This window comes from Dermochelys coriacea, chromosome 10 (genome assembly GCF_009764565.3).
Source record: "Dermochelys coriacea isolate rDerCor1 chromosome 10, rDerCor1.pri.v4, whole genome shotgun sequence".
NCBI lineage: Eukaryota > Metazoa > Chordata > Testudines > Dermochelyidae > Dermochelys > Dermochelys coriacea.
In genome coordinates this window covers 49,575,246-49,595,418 of record NC_050077.1, presented here as the reverse complement: position 1 = coordinate 49,595,418, position 20,173 = coordinate 49,575,246, and the positions used below count along the sequence as shown (strand labels likewise).

Genomic DNA, 20,173 nt, shown 5'->3' with positions numbered 1-20,173 from the left:
ACTAACAAATTTATTAGAGCATAAGCTTTCGTGAGCTACAGCTCACTTCATTGGATGCAGTGAGCTGTAGCTCACGAAAGCTTATGCTCTAATAAATTTGTTAGTCGCGAAGGTGCCACAAGTACTCCTTTTCTTTTTTCAAGACTAGCAATGGTTGCAACAAGAATGTGGGTGCCAAAGGGTCTGTTGTGGTGTAGTTTTGGGAAGTCTGACTCTGTGTTCAATCCAGCTGTCTTTATTTTTGTATCAAAGCAGCAGTAAAAAAACCCCATCAACTAACAAAACACAGGCAAGAAGTTTTTTATTATTATTATTATGAATTTAGTTCTACTATCCTCTTTTCAATTTTTTTTTGGGGGGTAAACAAAGAGAAGATCAACCAACTTTTGAAAATAAAAACCTGTGTTTTCCCCCAAGTGAACAGTGAAATTGAAATCACTATTTGAGGACATAAGACTACTGTCTTATCACAAAAAATAAACTTGTTGGTTTGATATGCAGCAGCACAGCACAATCTGGATGTAAAACACAGCGGCCTTTGGCTAGCACAGCAATACTACATGTTTTGAACCCTACAAAAATGTATTAAAGGCTTTTTCCATTTTGTCTTGCCAATGTCTGTCCTGCTGATTTTAAGTTACATTTTCAGAGGCAGCCATTTCATCTGCATGGATTTAAAAGAAAGGAATCACCATCTTTCTCCTTATCTCATATATATATATATATGAGCATATATATGTTATATAGGATATGATATTTAACACAATTGTGAGAGGGCAGTTTTCATATGTTCAGCATAAAAATGAAATAATGGCTGGGTCACAGGGCAAGCCAGAGAAAGAGTTAATAGCCCACTGTGGAAATGAATACAATTTATAATAGTACCCTTTCTAAATATTTCCTTTTTATTATGACTTGATTTGACCATGTTTCCATTTATGAATCACCTTCAGGAGTTTATATCTCAGCTGGAAAAGTCGGTTTAGGGCTGAAAACTGGCAATCAAGGTCTCAGCTCATACTAATGACTTTTTTTTCAAAAACAAAATTTGAATTCAATCTGTTCAACTACTCTTCAGATAAAAGATGTAAAAAATTCTTGATTTTGACCACTGAGGTTAAAAAATTAATCTATTTTTTCTATGTTAAAACAGTATTTAGAATATGGCAGAATTGGATATAAACCAAGAAATTAAGGCTGTTGTGGGTATATATTGAAGTGTAAAGGGAAATGCACACTTTTCTTCAACACCATCCAAAAAGCAGTTATTTGTATTTAAAAAACAAAACAAAAACAAAACTATTTAAAAGCCACCAGAAGTCAATGGCTTTAGAAGCTTTCAGTACTAGGGAAAAAAAAAAACATCTCCTCTTTCCTTCCATCTTTTGAAGAAAGAATGGAGAGGACAGTACATTTGGGAGGCAGGGGGGAGGAGAAGTTGAATTCCTAATTTCCCACCCAAACAACCTTGACAACAACTATTATACCCCATGACAATATCTACCACTGCATCTAATGATGAAGTAGCACGTTTGCTTGATGTTTCTGCTAAAATGTCAATGGCTAAATACACCTCCATCCTGATATAACACTGTCCTTGGGAGCCAAAAAATCTCACTGCTTTATAGGTGAAACTGCGTTATATAGAACTTGCTTTGATCCACCGGAGCGCGCAGCCCCACCACCCCTCCCCCCCGGAGCGCTGCTTTACCGCGTTATATCCGGTTGCGTTATATAGGGATAGAGGTGTAATTAACATTAGGCTTCACAGCCAACATCCCATTCAGATGAATTAGGCATTTCATACATCTAAAAGCTACTGTTTCTGTCTGCAGATTCAAGTAGATCATCACTGCATTGGTTGACATTTGTTTAATATTTTGAAGGTTTTCCTCACAACTGTAGGGCTAGAAACTACATTTTAAAATGTAATCTTAAATCTAGAGTACAATTATGCAGGAAATTTTAAAAAGGATAATTATCTTGCCACTAACGAGGCCACAATCACATTTTACACAGGGTTCCTAGTTTTAATTATTTTTTATGTTCTGGTAATAACCTTTCCTTTTCTGTAACTTAGGAATTGCTACTTATGAATTGAGCAACAACTGGATGTCAGACATGATGGTGCATAAAATAAGTAGGCTATTGTAAAGGTCAGCCTATATAACTTCTAAAATTTTCAGATAATGTAAGAAAAAAAAATTTTATGCTGTATTCTCCCTTCCTTCTCCTGAAGTGTCACAGAGTGGTGGTGTGCACACTTTCACAGAACTGTCTCCTATTAAGACCCTAACGTGGACTGTATTTCAGAAATGGGCAAAAGAGAGTCTTACGGCTTTTCTTTCATAGCACAGCACCATTTATGGCTGAAATAGCCTCTTATCTCTTCTTCTTCACCAAGCACCTACCCTGTTCTCCTCCACAAATTCCTCCTTAAACTCAACTTCCATTATGCAGCTTTGCAATGATAATCTTATTGTCTTACATAGCAGTTCCACTGAGACTGAAGATGCCATGTAAATGTAAAATCATGAGAGAAAGAGAAAAAGAGAAAAAAAGAAAGGTCTGTCAAGTAGCTAAGACTGTTCCTTCTCATCCTGAAAAAAATCTACTGTAAGGCCATCAACAATCCTCCACATAAAAACAGACCTATATATTATATATACATACATACATACAGTAAATATTTTAAAAAAGCTTTTTCAGTCAAATCAGATTCTGCTTCAGCACCAACATGTTTTATGTGTTCCTTCCTCATTCTATTGCCAAGTCAAAGAGAGGAAACAAAAGCTGGGGTTGTTTCCAGGAGAAAAAAGCGCTGCAGGAATCTATGACAGTTTCCTCTCTTGTACACAAACCAACACTTCTGTATGAAGATTCACATAATACATGTGTGTCAAATGGTTAATCTTCAATATATACAGAGGAGAGCATCCCTGGGACAAAAGAGAAAAAAAGGTTTGTGCATCTAGGATTGCTAATACTTGCAAAATGGCTATCTTCATGGATATATAATTGTGTAGATGGAGACCAAATCAGTTTGTCTAATAAAGGCGTTGCCCAGCGATCTACAACCTTTCTTTGTTACTGAGAAGGTGGTGGTTTTCCTCCTCTTAATAGATTATTTTCCCTTATTCTGGTCTTCCTTCCTGATGATAAATTGACTTTTATTATTCTAACCGATTAAACATTAATTTAGAAGTTTTATTAGTCATTTAGATTTTACTCAGTGACTTCAAACGGAAAAAATGTGTTCTCAAGCCAAGAGAGAACCCTCCCATACAACATCCTCCAGCTGTTCTCAAATAGGGAAAGAATTTGCCCATGTGGCATCCTAAGGCACTTCCCACCAAAATCAGCCCAGAGTCTGTCTAGCTGAGAGGGAACCTCTCCAAACAGCAACCCCTGGCTCTTCTCTACCCAAGGGAGATCTCCTCCCACGCAGCTTCATCCAGCACTTCCTGAGCCAAAACAATCCCTCCTTATATAGCCTGGTAGGGTCTTCCTGAGCCAAGAGACAATGCTCTCACATGGCATCCTCTGGCTATTCTTGTTCCACCACCACAGTTATTAACTTTTATTAGTAAAGAAAAAACTAATTTGAGTGCAGATATAACTACCAGAATGATTTTTTCCCCCAGCTAAAGTCCTTCACAATTAAATGCATTTTTAAATGCCTACACAATGCAAGCTTAAAATACAATGGTTGAACTGCAGGCAGCAATTGCACAACAGAGACATAAACAAACAGGCTCCTCTGATGGCTAGAATGCTTTAAGTCTTTTACTACGTTACTCTGACAAACCTTCAGTTACAGACTCAAGTTTGCATTCACATGCTCTCTTGCTCAATAAAACATGTCAGTGTGGTCCTTTTTTTCTTTTTTTAAGAGGAAAATACATGTGGGCTTGTGATTTACATTATCATAACCTCCCACTCTGATATTTTTGGGGACATACTATATTTTAATATGGCTTCCAAAATGAACAAGCGCTCTAATTTGCCATAGTTCTACATTTTGGGTAATGAGGGTATTAAAAGTTGAACTGGTTTCTCATCTTGCTCTTTTTAAAAGTGCAAGTTAAACAAAAGTTAGCCTTTATAAAGATCGGCAAAAAGAGAAGAGGCAAAAAAAAAAAAAAAAGAAAAAAAAAAAAAAAAAAAAAGGAGGAGCTGAGGCACCAGATGGGGAAAGGACAGGAAATATTTTTTTAAAAAAATTCTTTCCATTAAAAGGAGATGACTTGCATCTTATTCCTTTCTGAGCTATAGTTATCATATGTGCAGACCAATGGGAACGTCATACACAAAATATAAAGTACACATTTTGGAAGGGAGTTCAAAGACAGCCACAGTCACATGGACTCCAAGAGGCTCTCCTACTTTTCAAAATAAACAAATACATATATACATCCAAGTTCTGAACTAGAGAAATTTTTTAACAAACAGAGGAAACCAGTTAGGGAAAGGCCTCGGTGAACTTTTGGGCCAATGCATCATTTGGTCAACGCCATTAAATTTACTGTGGAATTTTCCAAAGTGGACAGCGCTGGCCTAACTCTTGTTCTCCATCACCAAAGGGAGCTTTACCATTAATTTCAATGGAAACAATTACAATTAATGTGAAGAATTTTTGAAAATCCCATCCTCTGGGCTTGTCTATGCAGTATATAAGTCCAAACCAGTAGGATGTACATTCCAATAAGCACCAGTTCATCGTACACTAACTGGTTAGTATAAACCCCACTGGCACACAAAGTTCCCCAGTGAATATTAAAGTAGTCATGTTTCAAAAAGTACTACATTAACATGCACTAGGGAACTTTAAACCTGCACCAGCAGGGTCCACATGGGCTAGTTAGTGTATGACATGCTGCTGCACATTAGATTTTACACTCCACTGATGCAGACTAACGCACCATGTAGACAAGCCCTTAAACTACAAAATTCAGAGAAAGTGTGAAGAGACTGCACTGTGGCAACCCTGCAAACTCTCCCACTGCAGTTTCAACTCACTCAGCCAATGAATGATGCATGGGTGCAGTGAGCACCTGTGTCTGACTAGGCAAGGGAGCACAACAATCTTTGTAAGACTCAGAAATGCAGGCTCCAATTAGTCTATCAAAATCAAAATGAGATCCTAGTAGACCTTTTCCCCTTAAAAATATAACAGAAAAAGGAGGGACTCTCTAACTTCTAGGGTCCTGTGCAAATAAAAAGCATTTATTGCACTATGAATATTTAACTGCACCCCTACGTTCCTTTCAAACCAGGCTAAATTGGTCCAAGTCACTTTATAGTGGAATAGTGCAATTGTACATCAGTGTAGCCACACTGGTGCAAAATCCCCAGTACAGATAAGCCATACATTATGGATGACTTTATCCTGGGTGAATGACCAAAATAAGAAAGTATGAGCAGGAAAGCAAAGCTAATTTGGGTTGAGATTATTGCCACTAAAAAAAAAAAAGTCATCCTTCAGGACAATATGGAACGGGAATAATACTAAGCTGTTCAAAAGAAGGTCTGCACAGGGCTTTGAGAACTGAATAAAAGCTCCAAGAAGGAGAGGGATCATCTGAGAAACCTAAGATGAGGTTGTCTTTTTCACATTACCTTGGAAAATTGAAAGACTTTCACTTTTTGGTCCCTGGTTCAAAACTCACCCAGTTTGACAGGGATAAAGACATTACAATACGACAGCTGTTTGGTGGCGTCCAGTATAATAAGTTAGTAGCTTCACTCCATTTGTGAAAAGAGTTAGAAAAGATGTGAGATAATCAGCTAATAAAATATATAAGCAGAGCATGAGAAATCTGTAAACAGCAGTTTCTGCCAGAATTTACCATACTGTGAATTCTATAAATACTTCTATTGTCAGTTGCCTTGCATGTTTGTGGGTTCTTTCTGTGTGCTTTCCCAATGCTGCACAGATAGCTGGTTCAGCAGACCTTGATAGTATTACCCAGTGTGATTAAGTAAGTGCTGAAGGCTGAAATGTTGTTGCCTCAGTAGCACTGCTTAGGCACTACTGTCCTTGAAGCGTCAATGTTACTACTAGACAGAGCAGCATGTTAGTTCAGCAGACTTCAATGTTACTCAAAGAAAGACCACAGGCACAGCTCATTAACAAAGACACTTGGCCAGGTTTATTGCCCTCAAGACATAGTCCTAGAGCCCTGGCATTGTCGTTACAGGTACGCTAATATGACTGCCCTGTGGCAAGGAACGGCTTAGTCAGTGATGGAACTTTCCACTGCCCCCTTGGCCAAACAAAGAATTAACGCGAAGTATCCCAAAATTTATAAGCTGAGACAAACAACTAACATATACAACTTACACACCATCTTATGTAAATCATTACATCTTTTGGTTACCTCCCCTTGTTGCTTATATCTTTAACTAAACATCCCTATTCATTATTTTATCAAACCATCTTATCTTGTACTAGATTGGGGTGTATCTGTACTAGCCGGAATATATTTATATAAATAGTACCTAGTACACTAGTAACAACTTTGCCAAGTTCACATACTAAATAGTGAAATTGTAAGCATCTACTTTAATACAGGGGCGTGACTTTCATTCACAACTTCTGGTTCAGGCCTCAGATCTTACACCAGGCCCAGTACTCCAGACTCCCTTTGCTACAACTTCAACCTTGCTTTGTATACTTTAGGACACCACAACAAATAACTAAAGATTCACAAAAAAGCTAGTACCTGTGCATGACTAATGGGAATAGGAAAGCCAAAAGATAATCCTCCCAATGTTAATAGAAAAATGAAAATATTCTTTGTACATTTTCTGAAATGTACAAATGGTCTGTTCATATGACTGAAGGAGGGCAGTGATTGGAAGATATTTGAGAGCCGTTTATGAACACAAATAGCCAAGTTCTTCTTCCTCCAAATACATTAAGAATTTTATCTGTATTGGAATAACATTTAAGAGACAAACTTATTATGTTTTTCTATTATTGTCCAGCACGTATGTTTGATATAAAGTAGTCCTTGAGACAGTTGTAATCATAGTTAATATTTTAGGCATATTTTAGATACATCAAGTGTAACAATGAAAGACAAGGAGTGAAAGCAGGAAGGACAGGATAAAAAAAGATAGGAAGTCAAATGGAAAGGAACAAGAAGGAAAGGAGATAATAAGAGGGAAGAATTATCATAGGAGGTGATGCTCAAAATGGGGAAAGAAGGGAGAGGGAAAGAAAATTACAACAAAACAGGAAACGGGGTGAGGAGGGGAAAACAGGAGGTGAAGAGAGAAAAAAACAGTGCATTCATATTCCTTTCCATAGTTTCCATGTTCTTTGGATTGTGTTATTGAAAGAGTCTTAAGGAGTTATTTGTGAAATAAATGGAAATAGGAACAAAAAATGCACATGTGGCTATTACTGTTCAGTCTTTTCATTAGATGTAGTTAGTAGAAAGCCATAGTTTCTTATAGGATAAGATCAAGCCTTTATCTTCATTTTCCTATTCCAAAGGAGGAAGAAAAATGAGCAAAAAAATGTTTTGTTTTGTTTTTTATAAGCCACAAACTTGGGCCTGGTCTACACTATGAGTTTATGTCGGATTTAGCAGCGTTAAAACCAAATTAATCCTGTACCCGTCCACACAACAAAGCCATTTTTTTGACATAAAGGGCTCTTAAAACCGATTACTGTACTCCTCCCCAATGAGGAGATTAGCCCTGAAATCAACATCACCGTTTTGAATTAGGGTTAGTATGGACGCAATTCGAAGGTATTGGCCTCCGGGAGCTATCCCACAGTGCACCATTGTGACCGCTCTGGACTCGGATGCACTGGCCAGGTGTACAGGAAAAGCCCCAGGAACTTTTGAATCTCATTTCCTGTTTGGCCAGGCGAGCTCATCAGCACAGGTGACCATGCAGTCCCAGAATCGAAAAAGAGCTCCAGCATGGACCAAATGGGAGGTACTGGATCTGATTCCTGTATGGGGAGAGGAATCCATGCTATCAGAACTACGTTCCAGAAGACGAAATGCCAAAACATTTCAAAAAAAATCTCAGAGGCCATGAGGGACAGAGGCTACATCAGGGACGCAACACAGTGCCGCGTGAAACTTAAAGAACTCAGACAAGCGTACCAGAAAACCAAAGAATCAAATGGATGCTCCGGACAGAGCCCCAGACATGCCGCTTCTACGCTGAGCTGCATGCAATTCTTGGGGGGGGTCACCATCACCACCCCACCCCTGTCCGTGGACTCCGACGATTGGGTACTCTCCGCCATGCCTGAGGATTTTGAGGATGGGGAAGATGAGGAGGAGGACGACGAGCTTGAGGATAGCACTCAGCACACCATTCTCCCCGACAGCCAGGATCTTTTTATCACCCTGACTGAAATACCATCCCAACCCAACGAAAACAGAGAAGGGACCTCTGGTGAGTGTACTTTTTTAAATATAATACATGTTATAAAAGCAAGAGTTTTTTAATGATTAAGTAGCCTTGAGGACTTGGGGTGCATTCGTGGCCAGTACTGCTACTGGAAAAGTCTGTTAACGTGTCTGGGGATGGAGCGGAAATCCTCCAGGGACATCTCCATGAAGCTCTCCTGGTACTCTAAAAGCCTTTGCAAAAGATTTCTGGGGAGAGCAGCCTTATTCCGTCCTCCCTGGTAGGACACTTTACCACGCCATGCTAGTAGCAAGTAATCTGGTATCATTGCATGAAAAAGCCTGGCAGCGTATGGTCCCGGTGTTTGCTGGCATTCAAGCAACATCCGTTCTTTATCTCTCTGTGTTATCCTCAGGAGAGTGATATCGTTCATGGTAACCTGGTTGAAATAGGGGAATTTGATTAAGGGGACATTCAGAGGTGCCTGTTCCTACTGGGCTGTTTGCCTGTGACTGAAAAGAAATCCACCCTGCAGTTAGCTATGCGGGGGGGGGGGGGGGGGGCATTGGCGCTGAGCTGTTCACGTTTGGCTAGCAGGGATCTTCCCTGATACCAGCCAGGCGGTGGGGGGAGAGGAAAAGCGATCAACCCAGAGAATTGGATGGGGGGAGGGGATTAGTTTGGTTTCTGCTGCTGCACGTTAACAGGAAAACTGCAGAACTAAATGGCCAACTCAACGGGCTTTGCTTGTTATGGGAAAGGAGGGGGCTGCTGTTATGAAGGTTGCAGAAGCCGAAAGACTATGGCTTACCATGGCTGCCTGCAAGCCGAATTCTGTTGCCCGGCTCTGCGTGCGTGATCTCTAACACCAAAGCCGCAGACACTCAATATAAGATGCAAAATGCGACCTTGTACCAAAATCACATGTGCTACGTAACGTGAATACTGTTGTTCACCGTGAAAGAGTATAGCCATTGTTCTGTAAAATGTATCTTTTTAAATACTTCACTCCCTTTTTTTCCTCCAGCAGCTGCAAATGTTTCAAGCCTCCCTCCTCCGTCCCAAAGGCTACTTCAGATAAGGCAGTGAAAAAAACACATGTGCGATGACATGTTCTCTGAGCTCATGCAGTCGTCCGGCACTGACAGAGCTGTGTGGAGGGACACAATAGCAGAGTACAGGACGGTGGCCGATGAATGTGAGGAGAGGTAGCGGCAGGAAGATCAGAGGAGGCATGAGGAAACGCTGGGGCTACTGTGAGATCAAACGGACATGCTCCGGTGTCTGGTGGAGGTTCAGGAACGGCAGCAGGATCACAGACTGCCGCTGCAGCCCCTGTTTAACCATCCTCCCTCCTCCCCAAGTTCCATAGCCGCCTCCATCCAGACGCCAAAGAACGCGGGGTGGGAGGCTCCGGGCACCCAACCACTCCATCCCAGTGGACAGCCCAAGCAACAGAAGGCTGGCATTCAACAAGTTTTAAAGCGGTCTTTTCCTTCTCTCCTACCCTCCTCCCACACCCCACCCGGGCTACCTTGTGAGTTATCTCCCTATTTTTATAATCAATTAATAAAGAATACATGTTTTTTAAATGATAGTGACTTCATTTCCTTTGCAAGCAAGTTGTGATTGAAGGTAGGAGGACGGGTGGCTTACAGGGAATTAGAGTCAACCAAGGGGGCGGGTTTTCATCAAGAAGAAACAAACAGAAGTGTCACACAGTACCCTAGCCAGTCATGAAACTGGTTTTCAAAGCTTCTCTGATGCGCACCGCTTCCTGCTGTGCTCTTCTAACTGTCCCAGTGTCTGGCTGCGTGTATTCAGTGTCCAGACGATTTGCATCAACCTCCCACCCCACCATAAACGTCTCCCCCTTACTCTCACAAAGATTGTGGAGCACCACAGCAAGCAGCAACAACAATGGGAATATTGGTCTGAGCGAGTCAGTAAACTGCGCCAGCGACCCTTTAAACGTCCAAATGCACACTCTACCACCTTTCTGCACTTGCTTGGCCTATAGTTGAACAGCTCCTGACTACTGTCCAGGGTTCCTGTGTACGGCTTCATAAGCCAGGGCATTAAGGGGTAGGCTAGGTCCCCAAGGATAACTATAGGCATTTCAACATCCCCAACAGTTATTTTTCTGGTCTGGGAATTAAATCCCTTCCTGCAGCCATTTAAACAGACCAGAGTTCCTGAAGACGCGAGCGTCATGAACCTTTCCCGGCCATCCCACATTGATGTTGGTGAAATGTCTCTTGTGATCCACCAGTGCTTGCAGCACCATTGAAAAGTACCCCTTGCGGTTTATGTACTGGTTGCCCTGGTGGTCCGGTCCCAAGATAGGGATATGCATCCTGTCTATAGCCCCACCACAGTTAGGGAATCCCATTGCAGCAAAGCCATCCACTATGACCTGCACATTTCCCAGAGTCACTACCTTTGATAGCAGCAGCTCAATGATTGTGTTGGTTACTTGCATCACAGCAACCCCCACAGTAGATTTGCCCACTCCAAATTGATTACTGACTGACCAGTAGTGTCTGGCATTGCAAGATTCCACAGGGTATTGCCACTCACTTGTGAACTGTGAAGGCTGCTCTCATCTTGGTATTCTTGCGCTTCAGGTCAGGGGAAAGCAAGTCACAAAGTTCCATGAAAGTGCCCTTACGCATGCGAAAGTTGCGGAGCCACTGGGAATCATCCCAGACCTGCAACACTGTGCAGTCCCACCACTCTGTGCTTGTTTCCCAGGCCCAGAATCGGCGTTCCATGGCATAAGCCTGCCCCATTAACACCATGATCTCCAAATTGCAGGGGAACGCAGTTTTAGAGAAAAGTGTGTTCATGTCCTCATCACCACGCAGCCGTCGCCTCCTCGCCTGGTTTTTCAGGTACTAGTTCTGCATACACTGCATGATAATGTGCGAGGTGTTTACAATGGTCATAACTGCTGTGGTGAGCTGAACGGGCTCCATGCTTGCTGTGCTATGGCTTCTGCTCCTGCTCGGGCAATCCAGGAAAAAGGGCGCGAAACGATTGTTTGACGTTGCTCTGGCGGAGGGAGGGGCGACTGACAACATGGCTAACGGAGCTGGCTTACAGTGGGTGGCTTTGTGAGAAACAGAATGGCTCCCTCAAGAATAGAACTCAAAACTGGGTTTAGCAGACTGTTGATTTCATGGAGGGAGGGAGGAGAAAATGAATACAAACTAAATCTGGTCTATTTCTTGTTTTGAGCCACTTCATCTATCTTTATACATCTTGCTGGCAGCAGACTGTGCAGTACGACGGCTAGCCATCGTCATCTCCTGGGTACTTGGCAGAAGACGGTGCAGTATGACTGCTGGACATTGTCTTCTGCTGGCTGCTGATTAAAAGACAGTGCACTGCCGGTAGGACTGAATTGCCATGAGACGAAACTTAAAAGGGAAATGACCTGGCTGAGTCACTCCCATGTTTGTCTAGGTGCACCTGACCTCATCGAGGTCGGTTAAAAGAGCACCCTGGACTACGTCGACAACGGCTAACAATCATACTGCACTGTCTGCTGCCAAAAGGCAATAAACTGCTGCTGTGTAGCAATGCAGTACCACGGCTGCCAGCACCCAGGAGACATACGGTGACGGTTAGCTGAGTGGGCTCCATACTTGCCGTGGTATGGCATCTGCACAGGTAACTCAAGAAAAAAGGCGCAAAATGATTGTCTGCCCTTACTTTCATGGAGGGAGGGAGGGAGGGAAGGGGGGCCTGACAATATGTACCCAGAACCATCCACGACAATGTTTTAGCCCCATCAGGCATTGGGATTTCTACCCAGAATTCAAATGGGTAGTGGCGACTGCGGGAACTGTGGGATAGCTACCCACAGTGCAACGCTCTGGAAGTTGACAGTTGCCTCGTTACTGTGGACACACTCCACCAACTACATGCACTTAGAGCGTTTGTGTGGGACACACAATTGACTGTATAAAAACGCTTTCTACAAAATCGACTTCTATAAATTCAATCTAATTTCGTAGTGTAGACAAGGCCTTAAGCAGATATGAAAGCTAAAACTGCAAACTTCATTGTAATACGTGCAAGTTGTAAAATTACATATTTACCAGAATTTAGCTGTTGTAAGATTACTATATTTAAACCTAACTGGTTTAAGAAGAAAATCCTTTACAATCTGTACAAGTTATCTTAGGGGCTACACCAGAGAAATAAAATGATGGAAAAATTAAGGTTACCATTTAAGTCTGAAGCATTTCATCCATTTCAGTGCCAAAGGTGGCTTTGTGAAACCTTCTGTAGCAGCTGGCACTAAATCCCTTTGCAAATTCAAAGTACTTCCAATTTATCCAAGACAGATTTCCTTCTTCTTTTCACCCCTTTTTTCTTGCAATTACAGATCAGACAGCAATGTTTTCTGCAAAAGAAAGATGAAATGGTAACTCTGCTGTAGCTTAAATAAGTTTCAAATATGATCTAATACATTTTCGCTTCCCCTTGCACCCTCCCAATCTTTCATATTCTGCAATGAATACTTGAACGGAGACCTCTACTTAATCTTATTCATTTGGAATTGGCCTCTCTTTCCAAGGTGTAAGGCCTGAACAGATTTTTGGCTAGGGCTATACAACTCTCCCTATACTACACCCTAGTATCAAATGACCACCAAGAATAAGAATAGCACTTGTGCAGTTGTTGCTTTATGTTTTTCTAATTTGCTTTAGTTTCCTTTCTGAAGGCTGCTTAATCATACACAGGCTTTCATTTTATCAGACAAATCAGATCATTGTAACATTTAATTTTTCCATTACCAAAAAAACAAAAACAAAAACACAGCCAGAACACTTAATTTTGAAATATTTTTACTAAGTTTGAGTTATAAATTATGAACAAATTTTTAAACGTTTTTGGGGATAATTTATACCTCAGAACTAAATTTAGGAAAAACAGTTCTACAATTGGTATTATCAGGTGTACAGGGTTAGGAAGAGATACAGTATTCATTTAAATGTATATTTTTGAAAAATAGACCACAGATTAACCTAATACGTTAACTAACCTACTTATTAATAGTTCGTTTGAACTACTGTTCTGCTTCCAAATGTGTGTTTATGCATTACTATTTCATTCTCACTTGCCTACACACTATATAAAATGCAGTGCCTAATCAGGAAAGCTGGATTGCTCCTTCCCCTGCTACAAACCAAACAAGATTTGAGAAAATATGTTTGTGTTTATGGACTCCCAAGCGTGAAGGTACTTAAAAATGAGTTTCATCAGTCAGACAACTGTTGAACATGCAAGATGCCTAGGATGGTGTAAAGGGATAATTTTCTCCTCTAAATTCATTTCTTGATCTCCCCCCAACTCTTCTAATAGGGGAATGCAGTAATTTCCAATTCTGGATACACAGACCAGTAGCGGTACTTCAGGTGGTGCAGCTGGAACACTAGGTACGCTCTAATAATGAGCTTCTTTTGGGGATGCTAAATGCACTGGTGCTGCTTGTCTTTCGTTCACCTGCACCTTCTATAAACTCAGAGAGGAACATGAAGTCCAAACCCCAGCCTTGCAACAAGACAGCTGACAAGTCAAGGAGAAAGGTAGAGTATTGGTTCTGATCTTTAGGTAGGAGGTAATTAGAAATGCATCCGATGAAGTGAGCTGTAGCTCACGAAAGCTTATGCTCAAATAAATTTGTTAGTCTCTAAGGTGCCACAAGTACTCCTTTTCTTTTTGCGAATACAGACTAACACGGCTGCTACTCTGAAATTTGGCAATGTGGTGTCAGTGTAGCACACAGAGTGGAAGCCAGACTGGAGAGGTTCTAGAATGGAACTGGAGGAGAGGAACTCCAGACAGTGACTGTAGACCGTGCATTCAGTCAGCTTTCGGATGAAAGAGGGAAGAGATAGTAGTTGGAGTCAAGTGAGGTCAAGGATAAGTGATGGTTTTAAAGAGGAGAGAGACTAAACCATGCTTATCTTGTGAGGAGAAAAAGCCAAAACAGAATTAAGCAACAAAGGGAGTTTTGGATTTAACATTTGTAGAATCCTACCTTATATCCAAGGAGTGGAAATAATCAGCAGACAAAATGGAAAGAGGCAGGAGGAATTTACAGAACCTAATAAATTTATTTAATAAATATAGTATACTTAGCACTTATTTAGCACTTTTAATTGTCAGACTGTTATACAAACATTAACTATTCCTTGTGAAATCTATGCGGAAATTTTTTTCACAATTTTACAGATCGAGTTATTGAGGTGACAATATTAAATGACTTTTCCAAAGCCACAGGAGAACACTATCATTGTCAAAACGGGAACTGATACTTAGGTGTTCTTGACATCTCGTCCTGTTCTCAGATGAGAAAGTCACAATGCCTATGTGGGTCAAAGCAGAGGAGATGGAAAATAGCAAAGTTGAAAATAGCAGTCTTGCAAACCCTACATGTTAAAAAACAAAACGCCAAAAACACGAGGCACAGCCCCACCCCAAAAATCATGAGTTTGACTTTAAAATCATGATTTTTTTTTAAAAAAAAAAACACAAATGTTTGTGTGTGTGTGGGGGGTGAAATTTGTCTTCCGTCTTTTGACCTTTTAGGGTGCTCTTGGCTCACATTTCCAAGCTTCCCTCCACAACCACAAGGTCTAGAAAATTACTTGGTTTTAAATGAAAGCCAAGGTTCTGTTGAAGTCCTGTTGTAGTTGCGCAGCCAATGGGACACTGCTAATGAAAGTAATGGTTGCAGAATTGGATAGTGTGTGGAAGATATGAAATGGGCACCGAAACATGAAAATTGAAGCCCAAAATTGTGATTTCAGGAGGAAAGATTTTGTGCATCAAAAAAACTGCTGTTTAAAGTTGAGCTGCTGAGTATCAAAATATTAAAGGGGAAGTTACAAGAATTTGTCTGTAGAACAGTAACTACCCTCTATGACTGGTGATTTCCTATCATTTCTAGTTCTAATTTTCTGTCAGGTCTCATAGTTATCTAACTGCACCTCATAACCCTTCTGGTCTCTCTGGGCACACCCTTTGAACATAAGAATGGCAATACTGGGTCACACCAATGGTCCATCTAGCCCTGTATTCTGTCTTCCAGCACTTATAGCAATTAAATCACAGCTTTAACAGAACTGTTAAACAATTATAGAATACCAATTTAAGTTTATTATAAATATTTTTGGATATTTTTCTATATTTTCAAATATATTTATTTCAGTTACAACACAGGAATACAAAGCATATGTGCTCATTTTATTTTATATTTTATTACAAATACTTGCATTTTAAAAAAGATAAAAAGAAATAATATTTTTCAATTCACCTCATACAAGTCCACTCAGTCCTATTTCTTATTCAGCCAATCGTTGAGACAAACAAGTTTGTTTACATTTACGGGAGATAATGCTGCCCGGTTCTTATTTACGACACCAGAAAGTGAGACCAGGTGTTCGCATGGCATTGCTGTAGCCAGTGTTGCAAGGTATTTATGTGCCAGATATGCTAAATATTTGTATGCCCCTTCATGTTTCAACTTGTAGGCTTTACAGCTTTACATTGTTTTATTTTTGAGAGCAGTTATGTAAAAAAAAAATTCTACATTTGTAAGTTGCACTTTCACAATAAAGAGATCACACTACAGTAATTTTATGAGGCAAATTGAAAAATATTAGTGCTTTTATCTTTTTTACAACGCAAATATTTGTAATCAAAAATAATATAAAATGAGCACTGTACATTTTGTATTCTGTGTTGTGATTAAAATCTATATTTAAAAATGTAGAAAAACATTCAAAAATATAATACATTTAAGTTGGCATTTTATTATTGTTTAATCATGCAATTAAAACTGCAATTAATTGACAGACCTACTCTTTAACTATACCACCAACTCTGCCAGCTCATTTCTAAAGCTTTCCTTCTTCTCCAGAGGTGTGTCTTGCTGGGAGCAAGACTTGTTGTTGCTGACATCACACATATAACCCTACTCTTTATCATCAACCAAACTGCTATTAATTGGTCTCCTCTTCTTTTTGCCCTCATGACACTCTTTGCAACCGCTAGGCTTACGATGATACCTATTTAGGGTTGCCAACTTTCTAATCAAACAAAATTGCACACTTACCCTGTCCCATCCCTTTTCTGAGGCCTGGCCCCCACTTACTCCACCCCCACCCCCAGTCGCTTGCTCTTTCCCACCCTCACTCATTTTCACTGGGCTGGGGCAGGGCTCCAGGGTGGGGCCAGAAATGAGGGGTTCAGGGTGCAGAAGGGGGCGCTGGGCTAGGGCAGGGAGCTGTGATGTGGGAGGGGGTGCAGGCTCTGGGTGGGGCCAGGGATGAGGGTTTTTAGGTGCAGGAGGGGACTCAGGGCTAGGGCTGAGAGGTTCAGGTACAGGACGGGGTGTGGGTTCCAGCTGGGGGTGTGGGTTCTGGGGTGGAAGCTCTAGAAGGGAGTTAGGGTGTGGGAGGGGCCTCAGGGCTGGGGCCAACGGGTTCAGGTGTGGGAGGGGGTGTGGGTTCTGGGAGGAAGTTAGGGTGAGGGAGGGGGCTCAGGGTTGGGACAGGAGGTTGGGGTGTAGGAGGAGGTTCACAGTGCAGGCTCCAGCCAGGCAGTTTTTATCTCAGGGAGCTCCTGGAAGTAGCTGACAAGTCTGGCTCCTAGGCACAGGGGGCTCTCTGCACTGCTCACACCCGCAGATGCCATCCTACAGCTCCCATTGGCCGTGGCTCCCGACCAATGGGAGCTGTGGAGACGGTGCTTGGGGTGAGGGCAGCATGTGGAGCCCTCTGGCTGCCCCTGTGCCTAGGAGCTGGACATACGAGCCGCTTCTGGGAGCCATGTGGAGCCCGGGCAGGCAGGGAGCCTGCCTTAGCCACACTGCTCCACCAACCAGACTTTTAAGCGGCTTTGGTTAGCAGTGCTGACCGGTGCTGCCAGGGTACCTTTTTGACCAGGCATTCCGGTCAAAAACTGGATGCCTGGCAACCCTATACCTAACTTCTTTCATTTTTCCTCCAGACTAAAACATTTTAAATTAATCTTTGAAGTTTTACTTGTGCCTCCACAGATTACCATTCTCCTGTATGTGCTAATGGAAAAAAAATAATAAACCGATCACCACAGAAACTGAGTTAGCAAGATTTTTATGAAAAAAAATTACTGTTTAAATAAACAGTATTTCTTCCTTTCTCCCACTCAACTCTGACAGACACGCAGCCTTTTTATTGAGGAGAAAAGAATGTCCAACATGGAGTATTACTTTTAAATACCTGAGAGATAAATCAATATGGCTGATTAAATCACTGATTACTGGGGCTTTTTCCTTCCCTGCTAATTGGCTGCAGCTCATCTTTAAAAGCAACAGGGGACTTTAAAAAAAAAATTAACATTTTAAGGGACCTTAGATACAAATTCCAGTCCATCCAGATGATCCGTCATTTGTGAAAGTACAGGCTGGAGTGATAAAATTGGTTGTATTAAAATAGTGAACACGGGCCTAGTCTGGGCTAGCCAGACTGATATACTGCACTACTAGTGCAGCTTCACCATTTGTAGCATTTGTGGAAACTCTTGTTTTGATATGTTTCACAGGTTTTTTTTATTGTTATGTTGCATTTTTACTGCTCATAGGAGATGGTGATAGTAAAAACACTTATACATTCTTTATACTTCAGCCTCCACTCTTGATTACCACTAGTGCTTAATTACATATCTGAATTTTGCTATTGTAAATGCAGCCAGGAATTATTTTCTACTTTCAGAAAGTGCCATGAGTCTTAACTAACCTCTGCTTGGACAAGCACCACAGGAAGCTAGATAAGGAACTTGTCTGAATGCCTCTTGAATAACGGTATCTCTAACACAAACAATTTCTGGTGTTGGGTCTTGAACCCACAACTTCCTGGCTCAGAGACAACAGTTTCCAAATTAGTCATATTGGCATTTTTTATATACTAAATTTAGATTAAGAATGATATTTAAATTAAAGCTTGGAGGAACGGTGTAAACTTTCTACTGAGAGCTGCCAATGCAACCCAGTCCTGACTTGCAGCATCTTCTCAAACTATACTCAGAGATCTCTTTCTTTGAGCAACACTACATATTGTGTCATATTGTATTGGAGCTTTGTAAAGTAGATAAATGTCCATAAATGACTGGGTATATGTAATAAGGGACTCTCACCACCAGAGTGCCCCCCTCATTTCAGGTTTCAGAGTAGCAGCCGTGTTAGTCTATATTTGCAAAAAGAAAAGGAGTACTTGTGGCACCTTAGAGACTAACAAATTTATTAGAGCATAAGCTTTCATGAGCTACAGCTCACTTCATCGGATGCATTTGGTGGAAAAAACAGAGGGGAGATTGATATACACATACAGAAAACATGAAACAATGGGGTGCATCATACACACTGTAAGGAGAGTGATCACTTAAGATAAGCCATCACCAGCAGCAGGGGGGGGGAAAAGGAGGAAAACCTTTCATGGTGACAAGCAAGGTAGGCTATTTCCAGTAGTTAACAAGAATATCTGAGGAACAGTGGGGAGTCGGGTGGGGTGGGGGGGAGAAATAACATGGGGAAATAGTTTTACTTTGTGTAATGACTCATCCATTCCCAGTCTCTATTCAAGCCTAAGTTAATTCTATCCAGTTTGCAAATTAATTCCAATTCAGCAGTCTTTCGTTGGAGTCTGTTTTTGAAGCTTTTTTTTTTGAAGGATAGCCACTCTTAGGTCTGTAATCGAGTGACCAGAGAGATTGAAGTGTTCTCCAACTGGTTTTTGAATGTTATAATTCTTGACGTCTGATTTGTGTCCATTCATTCTTTTACGTAGAGACTGTCCAGTTTGACCAATGTACATGGCAGAGGGGCATTGCTGGCACATGATGGCATATATCACATTGGTAGATGCGCAGGTGAATGAGCTTCTGATAGTGTGGCTGATGTGATTAGGCCCTATGATGGTGTCCCCTGAATAGATATGTGGACAGAGTTGGCAACGGGCTTTGTTGCAAGGATAGGTTCCTGGGTTAGTGGTTCTGTAGTGTGGTTGCTGGTGAGTATTTGCTTCAGATTGGGGGGCTGTCTGTAAGCAAGGACTGGCCTGTCTCCCAAGATCTGTGAGAGTGATGGGTTGTCCTTCAGGATAGGTTGTAGATCCTTGATGATGCGTTGGGAGAGGTTTTAGTTGGGGGCTGAAGGTGATGGCTAGTGGCGTTCTGTTATTTTCTTTGTTGGGCCTGTCCTGTAGTAGGTGACTTCTGGATACTCTTCTGGCTCTGTCAATCTGTTTCTTCACTTCAGCAGGTGGGTATTGTAGTTGTAGGAATGCATGATAGAGATCTTGTAGGTGTTTGTCTCTGTCTGAGGGGTTGGAGCAAATGCGGTTATATCGTAGAGCTTGGCTGTAGACAATACCCACCTGCTGAAGTGAAGAAACAGATTGAAAAGCTTATGCTCTAATAAATTTGTTAGTCTCTAAGGTGCCATAAGTACTCCCCTCATTTCAGGGCTTCATCTTGAGAGCCCCATATTGTCAGCCAACAGGGTTCTGCAGTGGTTGAGTTTTAGATGACTTAACCCTCCAGCCAGGTCACACTTAAAGTTCAATCTCTTTCTGGGGTAACAAAAGTCCAATTTAAACAATCAAACATCCAACCAACCAATCTTCTGCTCCTCTTGGCTTGACAGGTTTCCTGCTACCTCCTCTCCCTGAGGACTCTAGCAGTTTCTCCCAGGGCCTCGCTTTTACTTCTAGGCCTTCTTCTGGGGTAATTAAAA

At 41.4% G+C, this 20,173-nt stretch overlaps 1 protein-coding gene across 6 annotated transcripts in view; it reads right to left on the bottom strand.

The window, feature by feature from the left end:
- Window positions 1-20,173, bottom strand: part of PEAK1 (pseudopodium enriched atypical kinase 1) — a 223,825-nt gene that overhangs the window by 110,104 nt on the left and 93,548 nt on the right. For all 6 annotated transcript variants that reach the window (XM_043494521.1, XM_043494519.1, XM_043494518.1 and 3 more), the window contains one exon: window positions 12,618-12,796. The gene's annotated coding sequence lies outside the window, so the exon portion shown is untranslated. The remainder of the gene's footprint in view (window positions 1-12,617; window positions 12,797-20,173) is intronic.